The following is an 11150-nucleotide window of genomic DNA, read 5'->3' on the forward strand; positions in this document are numbered from 1 at the left end:
ACGTTTCCACCAAGGATGAATGCAACCAGGGCTAAATTTTTACTACTTTTGCATTTTGTCAAGAAGCATATAGTGCTGTTATATTGCAGTTTTAGCGCGTTTGTTACAAAATATGAAGCGAATAAGCGTCAGTGTAATTCATATCAGTGCCCTATTTTATTTGTGCTTTCATGTCAGAATTGAAGGTGGATCATTAAATTTTCAACGCAGTTTACAAACAAGCATTTGGTCTTTCTCGTATATAAGCAGTGGCTAAGAAGAAAAGGTTGATCAATCCTGAAGTTCAGTCATCGGACCTCAACTTGGCAGCAAGATCCCCAAGGACAGAGGATATATTGTATACCTGTCCTGTAAATCAAAGCATTTTTGTGTCTGCAAAGGCTTAAGTTCTTTGTGGTGTGTTCGGAGTGAGGCTATATGGCCGTTTTTGTTGTATGTTTATGTGGAGATTTAATATAACTGTGACCCTGTGCTTGTTTGTATACTTACTATGGTCAAACAGGGAACAGCACATTCACATAACATACTCACCTAGCACCTAACTCATGGCTGTACCCTGCAAGTGCAGGGCCAGGATCTGTACTTGTTCATGTCTCGAGCATTAACAAAGCACTAAAGTAGCTTAGTAATCATTTCCCACATTTTCTGAGCATCTAACATGACATACAGCAGTGCAGAGCAGCTTCAGAGAAGAAACACTTTAAATGCACAGACTCACACTAGCCACCCAATGAGCCAGTTCCTCAGTTGACTAGTTTCCCTGGATGCAGCTTGGCAAGGTGAGCTACTGTTAACGCCAGACCCCTTGAGACCCTAATTTTTCGCGATTACTTTTAAATGCGTGAAGGAATTTCAACCAAGCTCAGGACATGGCCGTTTCAAGACAGGCCGAAACTTTTACAATTTAGATATTTTGTCGCCATTTCAATATTTCAGGCACTTGTCATTGACTCGTAATGTTAACTGTTTTTCCATCCTGGATAGAGGCTTTCTACGTCATATGACATTAGGCTCCGCCCACGACTGCGGCATTGACCCGTGCCCATCAGCGACCTCTGTACAAACGACACCCCTGCCATCTGTGAAGGACTATGAATTTCGCTGACGCTTCACGTGCTATGAGTCAATTGCAGCAGACGGTCAAGTAAATGTTAGGCTCTTGTTGACTCTTGTATATAGGACCAAGAGGACCATCACTCCTCAACCTACTACTCAGTCGTGCTTCGAACAAACGTTAACGATTCCTAACAAATACGATTTTCGATGTAGGGTATCTGTTTGAAATACGAGCGAGCCGTATGATGTGAAGCTCAGGCAATTAACTTATTATTGCGTTGTTCGATGGTTGCATAGCGATGTACAAATCGGCAGCTACTTGGTGACATCCGACATCCCATTATCGCATTATCTGCAACGCCATAGGCTTTAAATACAGGTGAATATTTCCTAACCTTATGTCAGTTATATGCCATCTGCCCGTCATTTGCAGCTTATAAAAAAAATATATCAGCGAACATATCAGCATTGTAGAAGCAATGTGCATTGAGCATTTATGACTCCTTAGTCATCATGTCGCTCTCTGGGCACTGTCAGCCAAGACGCTACGCACAACTCCGCCGGCTTTCGGCACCGCTCGACCGTCGCCCGTCCCCGCTCCCCGCCACAGCGAGAGTGACCGCGCGCCGGCCCGAAACCGCCGCAGGCCAAGACCACAGAGGCGGGGCTTAGCTGTGACGTCATAACGTATCACAGACTGACTGGTGATAGCCTCTACACACCGGATGAAAATCTTGCTCGAAATTTAACATTACGAGTCAATGACAAGTGCCTGAAATATTGAAATGGCGATAAAATATCTAAATTGTAAAAGTTTCAGCCTGTCTTGAAACGGCCATGTCCTGAGCTTGGTTGAAATTCCTTCACGCATTTAAAAGTAATCGCGAAAAATTAGGGTCTCAAGGGGTCTGGCGTTAACAGGAACTATTGGGGCATTCCACGTCAAATCGAACAAAAATCGGCTGTTTTGCACCTTACCATCAGCGATTTCATTATAAATTTGTGAGCGAGTTCCTCTGTCGCCCCGGACATTACATTGATGTTTTTTGCACATTCTGACCACAGGTCTTCTAAATATAGGGCATCAAATTTTTACAAAATGTTGCATCTTTATATTTTTGAACGACCATAACTTTGGTTGTACTTGTTTGATTTGAATGAAATAAACCTTACTGTTTAGGTAATTTCTTAAGCATTTGTTTAGAATTGCATAGACTTAAATATATGACCTTGAAATTTGCTTAACTCTGTTCTTAAGCACAAAAATTGAAATAGCAAAAAACACGCCACCTTCGATTTGGCTCATTTTCATATATTTTATTGCCTACCATATTCTTAACAACCTGTGAAAAAATTAGAGTGGGCCATTCATAAGTTTTGAAGAAAATGGCACATATGCAAACGTATGTTAGCACGCGCAGTGGAGGGGGAAGAGTGAATTTCGCCCCACCCCTCCTGTTTTTCGCCAATATCTCATAATATTGATGCGAAATTACTTATGGCTACCTGTCCAGAATTGAATTGCACATCTCATCGTGCAAGCAATAAGAAAATCGGCTCACAACTGTTCTAGTAATAGCGGTGTAAAGTGAACATCCTGTCGCCGCGGCGACGCGGCGACTCGGCAGCCGGCGCCGACCGCTACGCGCCGCCTGAATTGTAGACTGTGCCGGGACGGAACGGAACGGTTCCGTCTTTACATCGCGCTCCTTACCGCTGATTACGTTCGATTCGCGTCAAATTTTGTGAGAAGACTAAGAAATGTACAGGCAATCTTATGGTGAAAGAATTCTGAAAATAGGTTGGTAAACAATTGAAATATGAACGTGTAAACACAAAATTGTGACTGCTGCGTTTCCCGCGTCGGCCGATCCCGCCTCAGCCGGCGACATGTTACTCTTAGCAGGACTCTAACTGCCATATTTATTATCGGATTAACTAGAAATTCCCCATACATCCTCAAAAATGTATGTTCTTTCGTATAGTGAAGATCAAAAGACGTGAAGATATCGTTGCGTGATAATGTTTTCGTTGAATTTATTTCATGATGCATTTCCACACGGCTCAAAATTCACCGCAAAATACCGTTTGCCTGATACACTTTTACAATGGAACGTGAATGCTTGCGTACGATGACTATGCATTTCCATTCTCGCAGAGTTTGGGATATCACTAATCAGCAATCATTCATTTCAGAAAGTGTACACAAGCAAGCATGTCTTGACTCTGTCTTTCAAGGTCACGCGCGGTTGCGTGATGTTGATGCATGAAAACGGCGTTTGCTGCGAAAGTTATGAATGGCCCACTCCAATTTTTTCACAGATGGTTAGGAACATTGTGACGGACATAATATGTAAAAATTACTCAAATCGAAGGTGGCGTGTTTTTTGCTATTTAAATTTTTCTGTTTTAATTCAAGGTCAAATGCATTTCAAGGTCACTTCAATTTAATTTTATAATTAAAAATCAAAGCCTTATCAATTGCCTACAAGACCCTGTTAATATCATTTTGATACCAGAAAAGGAACCAGAGTTATAAGCATTTAAAAAAATGATGTGTGGCATTTTTGGCTATATTCGATGACCTATATCTCGGCGATACGTTATCAAATTTCGAAAATATTACACGTAACTCAGTTTTGAACCATGCCCAGTCTGCCTACAAATTTTCAGAAAAATCGAAGGGGATGACGGATTTCGGTGTTTGATTTGACGTGGAATGCCCCTATTGGCAAGTAGAAGGTTAGCAGGTAAGATTGAGTTAGGGTGAGTACCTACCTATAACTGGGTGCTACTGCTATGCAGTTCTTGGGTAGGCTGCAAATATGTGTGATGATTGAGGTTAGGTCAGCTGTCAGGTTATTCAGGTATGCTCATTGCTCAGGTCACATTTTTATGGACACTTGGCAAATTAAAAAACTAACATAACCTAATCTAAGCCAACCCGACTAAACCTACACAACTGCTGACTATAGAAACTAAGCACCTACCTACTTGTGCCTACATCTCATAACATGTCAAAGTAGAGTTCCTTGGTGGAAGATTACCCTCAGTACTTTTTATCCCAGCCTTGTGAAGAAAACTAATACTTCTCAGCTCTGAGTCACTGCTGGCCATCCACAGGAAGAAATGCTGAGACTGAGAGCTTTGCCATTGTATATTGGACTAACAATCACTATCACAAATGACTATGAACACATTATATGATCACATCGTTGTATGGATTGTCACATTGACAATTTTATAACAATCCTTTTTTCAAGAAATACAGCAATGATTAACATCAAAATCAACATAAAGTGGATTTAGTGATCCAAGCTTTCTCCTCCAGTAGCAATGGAATGATTGCATGTTTCATTTGCCAGACACTGAGTACCTGATGCTGGTGATGCACATTACAACCTGCATAGCATCTATAAGCATAGTAAAGCTGCCAAAGTCCATTCATTCTAGATTTTTAACTTGATTGTTAGCACTAATTTATCTTGCTGTTGTAAGTTATCATTCAATATTCATACCAATATATCAATATGCGCTCATCAGTCAACATTTTCTGGCATGATCCTGCTCAGCGCGCTCTTCAGTATTGCTTAAAGATCTGCAATATTATAGCTTGTTTTCGGCCAATAAGCTCTTTTAATTTTACTTTTCCTTGCTGATATATGAGCCCAATCAACTTGTGTTTATCAACCAAAATTTCATAACTTCAAGTTCAACTTGATATTGCTATTGCTCAGGAGTCAGGACCGTCAGCCTCCTGGATACTTCGGATTGTTTTCAGTCACATGCTTCTTAAATATGATATGTCAATCTTAAGGGATTCAAAACATCCAACAAAACGACATACAAGAGTACGGAAACCACCAGATAAACTTAAAAAGCGCCCTGGAACAGAGCCAAGTGGTGCTCCATTTGTTTGTTTACAATGATTGTAGTGCTGATGTATTTTTAGGACTCTGAAGGTCGGCTTATAAAGAATTAAACGTTTTTACAAAAGTTGTAGGGCAAGTAATATTTATCTGAAAGAACTAAACTATTCAAAAGCCAAACACTACGAAATACATGAATCAGAACGAAAAATTAACCCGCGCCCCGCTGGGCTATTCAGCCATACGCGCCCTGATGGGGGGGGGGGGGCAGATTCTGCCCCCCTGTCTAACTTCCGAACCGATGGTCGTAGAAAGACGGGGAAAACGGCAATCGAAAGCTCTCAACAAGGCGGATCTTAAGAGCCCAAATTTTGTTGCTTAAATAGGTCAGAGGTCAGGTCAAGGTCAGGTCAAGGGTACAAAATGCAAGTTTCTACAATATCGGCCTTGCACCGTAGTTGCCGAAGAATGGACTGAGACTGATTGCCCAAAACGTGTTCTTAGACTTCCCAGACAATATTCGTTGCATAAAATGTCATTCAAAGGTCAAGGTCAAGGTCAGGTCAGGTCAGGTCAGGTCACCCAAAACAAAATATAGAAATAGGCATGTGCGACACATGTTTTATGGGTCATTTTACTCATAGAATTCAATAGGCACACTCAATAAGTGATGTGGACCACCTCTGGATGAATTTCAGGTCAAGGTCAGGTCAAGGTCAGGTCAAGTGAGGTCAAATTTTGAAGTTGGTTGTTAAGGCCTAAAAAGGTGTCTATCTGATGTAGTTTTTCACGGCGAATCGAATGGTGCTATTTTTGTTTCCGTACGAGGTCTAGAACTTCCAAAAAAAATCATTTTTCAAAATTTTTGTGTGTCGTGACGTCATAAAATTTTGAATAACTCCCACATTTTTTAACCGATTCTTCTAAAAATTGGTATGTAGGTGCACATAGACCACTTCTCTAACATATATTCCGGTTTTTTCGATAAACTCAAAATTTTGGATTTTATAATTATTTTCCCAAAAAAGTCAGTTTTTTGAAAAAAAAAAAATTGGGCCAAAATCAAAATTTTTCAAAAAACTGAGATAGCCATTTGATAGACAAAGTAGAATCACGTATAACCTTTTTTGTTACGTCTTGATTCCTTTAAAAATGAAGATGTTAGCGGCGTTTGAAATTTTGCCGTTTTTGAGGCGAAAATGGCGAACATGACGTCACTAAAACGTCAATTTCTCAAAAATTTTCCGACGGATTTCGCTCAAATTTTCAGGGAACGTGTCAAATTGATGTATGATAAGGTACTGTAAGTTTGACGTCGCTGGCGTAACGCGTTTAGAAGTTATTGGCGAAAAACGGGAGGGGGGCAGATTCTGCCCCCCCCCCCCCAGCGGGGCGCGGGTTAACCCAAAAATCCAGCCTAATCACCGGATCCTAAAACTGCAACAAAATCAGTACTTTTCCCCGCAACTCGTTGTCCAGACGTAAATATGCATGTGAGTATGCGTGACGTTTCTGTCTGACAGTGTGTTGTGGACCCCCCATCGTTAGCATCGCCAGGTGTGCTGGGGGTATCAGCAGGGAGCATGGTCCCTCCCCTGCTCCGTGACCTGGACCGGCTTAGTTACGCCCTGGTTTAAAGGGACTCTCCCACCTTAACATAGGATTTTAGTTGAGATAGCCAAATTGGGGTCCGTGGCTCACAATCACCGGTTTCGACACTCGCAACCACGAGAAATGCCTTAAATCGAAAATATTTAAGTTCAAAGTTTGCAGGGTGGGACTAGCCAGGTGGGTGACGGCACCTGATCGCCTGAGGCGGTGGGGGTAAAAATATTCTCGTCATTTAATGCTCAATGCAATCGCTGCTACTTTTTACAAGACCTTCTCCTCGTCGTTGTTTCTTGCTTTCAACGACTGGTCCCCGAGTGTATCCTCACGCAAGATAGGATGAATAGGAAGCATTGGCTGTAAGCAGCATGCTGATTGGCTGACGATGACGTGGCTGCATTCCTCAGTAAGACACCACATTCCTGAGTAAGACACTCTTTTCGGCACGAGAAATGGATTATCTTCGTTTAGGGTGATCGCTGGGCCATAAAAGCTGCTGATGTGAGCTAGTCTCAGCTCAAGCTACGAAACTGCTATTCCACTTCAAACCCTATGTTAAAGGGACTATCCCACCTTCAAAAAAGTCCCGTTTAGGATTCGGAAATGTTACTCATGATATTGTGACGAATTCTGCAAGTTTTTACGCGTTTTCATCGTATACTTTTTGAGATATTGCGACTTTTATATTTCATCGTGACGTCATTTAGATCGGATCTGTGACGTAATGAAGGATTTACTTCATGTCAGTGTGGGGGAAATTTGGCAGCAAATATAGGTATTTGCTCTCAAATATGACTCGGCTCATACAATAACAAAAGTGTCTCTGATTGGCTTATTCGTAAATCAAGTGATATTTCACTTGAACAGGCGTTCAAAAGGCAAATGACGTTATCAGATTACCGTTAATGGTTAAGAGATTGAGCCTTGCGCAGGGCTCATTTTCAAATGAAGGGAACGAATTTCTTCAAACCCACGAGGCCGCGGGGGTTGCAACCAAGATAGATAGTGGTTTCTGGACCTCGCCGCAAACTTGGCTATCTCAACTCAAACCTAATGTAAAGGTGGGATAGTCCCTTTAAAAGTGCTCTATTTCCTTTATTTCATTTATCAGCAATATACAGTGGTCATCGGGGCCTTTATGGGCGCCGATGACCAATGTTAGTCCGGGCGCCCAGAAACCCCAATTCATCATCATCTTAATTTCCTTTAACCTTCGCCCCAGTGTGGGGGGGGGGGCATATACAGGGTGACACAAAAAAAGCGGTCATCACCAAAATTCGAATAACTTCGGAAGTTTTATTCAGATCTTCACCAAACTTCGGCCACTTTAAGTCACACCTATGTAGCTGCAGACATCCACCAAGTTTCAAGTCTTCACTACGAATACTTTTAGTACAGTGTGTGTTTTACGGACGCTCCACAATGTGCTCCAGGTGAGCGCCCCGGCGCTGCAGGGCGTAGGCACACCTGCATCCGGCGGGCAAAGTTGCCGATAACCCGATAAGAATAACGTTTCAGGGGTAGCACACCCCCTGAGCACTGTCTCCAGAGGCCATTGCACTCTGTAAAGTGCACAGCTATCGGGTTATCGACAACCTTGCCCGCCGGATGCAAGTGTGCCTACACCCTGCAGCGCCGTGGCGCTCACCTGGAGCACATTGTGGAGCGTCAGTAAAACACACACTGTACTAAAAGTATTCGTAGTGAAGATTTGAAACTTGGTGGATGTATGTTGCATAGCATAGGTGTGACCTTAAGTGGCCGAAGTTTGGTGATGATCTGAATAAAACTTCCGAAGTTATTCGAAATTTGGTGATGACCGTTTTTTTGTGTCACCCTGTATTACCACCCTGTCGCGTTTTTTTTGCGTGTAAATAAAAAACCGCGCTGCGCCGCTTGGGGTAACTTTTTGTGCATCAATTTTGGACAATGTGTGAAATTTTTGACCCCAGGTCATGTCAGGTCAGGTCACCAGGTCAAGTTAAAGGGACTGTCCCACCTTTGCATTAGTTCTGAGTTGAGATAGCCAAGTTGGCGGCCAGGTTCAGAAACCACTATGTATCCTGGTCGCAATGTCCTCAGTTTGTGGTGAAGAAATTCGTTCCCTTCATTTGAAAAGTGGGCCTTAGCTAAGGCCCTATCTCTTAAAGGGACTATCCCACCTTTAACATGGGGTTTGAGTTGAGATAGCCAAGTTTGCGGCGAGGTTCAGAAACCACTATCTATCTAGGTTGCAACCCCCGCGGCCTCTTGGTGTTGAAGAAATTCGTTCCCTTCATTTGAAAATGGGCCTTGTACAAGGCCCTATCTTCAACATGGAGCGACCGTTAGTGTGAGGTCACCTCGTTTAGTCATTCTGATTTAAATGGGTTTGTTCGTTGAAAAATCGCTTAAAACTTGGTCTGAACTTTGTTGTGGTGCCTACAGAGTAAAAAGAATCAGCTTTATGACAGTAATGTGGCGTGGGGAAGGAGGTAATTTTGGGCTGTGACGTCACATATTTGAATGTTTGTGTTTGGAATATGGGAAGCCTAAGATGTTTAATGAAAAATAAATGCCTGAACCGTGTTCCTGGTCATCCAATCTATAAAGTCGGGCACAATTTAACTGGTTTTAACAACATTTTAGAAGGTGGGATAGTCCCTTTAACTACTAACGGCCATTTGATGACGTCATTTGCATTTTGAACGCCTGTCACGCATGTGAAGTTTCACTTGATTTATGAATAAGCTAATCAGAGACACTTGTTATTGTATGAGCCGCGTCATATTTGAGAGCAAATACCTATATTTGCTGCCAAATTTCCCCCACATTGACATGAAGTAAATCCTTCATTACGTCACAGATCCGATCTAAATGACGTCACGATGAAATATAAAAGTCGCAATATCTCAAAAAGTATGCAATGAAAACGCGTAAAAACTTGCAGAAGTCGTCACAATATCATGAGTAACATTTCCGAATCCTAAATGGTACTTTTTTGAAGGTGGGATAGTCCCTTTAACTGACCAAGCCTAAAAAAGTTTGCAATCATGTCCAGCCTGCAGTGTTTGTCAGAGAGGTTTTAACCCGCGCCCTGGCAGGGGGGGTCGATGCGACCCCCCTAAGGTTTTTCGAAGATAGCGTAAAAACGTGCGCGCCGCCAAATTTGGCACAGCCTATGGGGCAACCTTTTTACATATGACCTGAAAATTTCAGGTCCGGGTGACCTTGGGTCAGGTCACCAGGTCAGAAAAACCGGTACAAGGTCATGGTCAAATTTCAATTTTCTTTTTGCACCTGTCCAACTCACAGTTTTGCACTGATTTTCTTCAAACTTTCAGGATGTACTAAGTTCACCGAGTTGTATAACATATAGTTCGGGTTTTTTGATGTCACTGACCTGAGGTCAGTTAGAGGTCATTACGTCATAATGTTAAGCCTATGGGAAAATACTAAATTCGGAAAATACTGGAGATATCCGCTTCGTTCTATCACTTTTGTGCTTTGAAACCACAGTAATTTACAGCAGGTCACTTGGTGCTTCTTTGTTTGGTGTACTTATCCATGGGTCAGGTCAAATGAGGTCAACTGAGGTCAAATGACGTTTTTCTTTCTTTCTTTCTTTATTCTTTATTCAGGCCTCCCTCCAACGGGCACTTGTGGCCCAATTACAGGAGGGCTCCTCCTCCTCCTGGCCCTTGTTCCCCCACCCCCCCCCCCAAGTTTTGCCAATAACTTGGTACATAATGATGCTAGAGCTTAAAAATGGTATCATTGTGTTCCTGGTGATCAGCCGAATCTAATGATATGCGATATGATGCAATTTGGTGAACTTTAACTTAATTTATTAATTTAAGTTTATTTAAAATTTAAGAAAAACTTTAAGTACACTTAAGCAAGCTAAAAAGTATATCATTCGACGCGCCTTGACGTGCTGAGTTTACTGGTGCTTTTCTTTTTGGTCTATTTTAATTAGAACAAAAGTTATAAGCGAAAAACTTTTGACCTGTTTTTAGCGAAATTTTTACATTTATACCTCCCAAAACCCCCCTAAATATTGACCTAGAGCCACCAAATTTGGACAGGGGCGAGAACTCCAGGGGGCCCACCTACCTACCAAATTTGGTGTTTCTAGGTGCCATAGGAGCCAATCGCGAGGGGGGGTCGCATCGACCCCCCCCCCCCCTGCCAGGCCGTGTTATGAAAAATGCCCTGCCAGGGCGAGTGTTAAACTTGGCGGATTGCATGATGTTACGGGCGCCTACAATTTGTATATCTCGGATTTTTTATATCCGTGACCTAAGGTCAGGTCAGTGAGGTGACCTTTACATTATAAGTCAATGGAGAAAATGAAAATGCCTCTAGATCCGTGTGTACGCATAGGAACAGTCCAAATATTTCAGAATCACAATGATTTGGACCACCGTGACGACCAAAGTGTCTTTTTTGCTGATACCCTCTAGAAAGGTCATCTGAGGTCATTTGAGGCTACAAACATATTTTGCCAATAACTTTCCATTGGAAAGAGATAGATCAATGGGGATGGTCTCATTGTGTTTGTCTTGCCGAGACGCATCGACTGATATGCAACATGACCATTTTCGTCAGGTCATGACGTGACTGAGGTCAAATTTT

Source organism: Amphibalanus amphitrite, unplaced genomic scaffold (assembly GCF_019059575.1).
Source record: "Amphibalanus amphitrite isolate SeventyFive unplaced genomic scaffold, NRLGWU_Aamphi_draft 001320F_arrow, whole genome shotgun sequence".
NCBI lineage: Eukaryota > Metazoa > Arthropoda > Thecostraca > Balanomorpha > Balanidae > Amphibalanus > Amphibalanus amphitrite.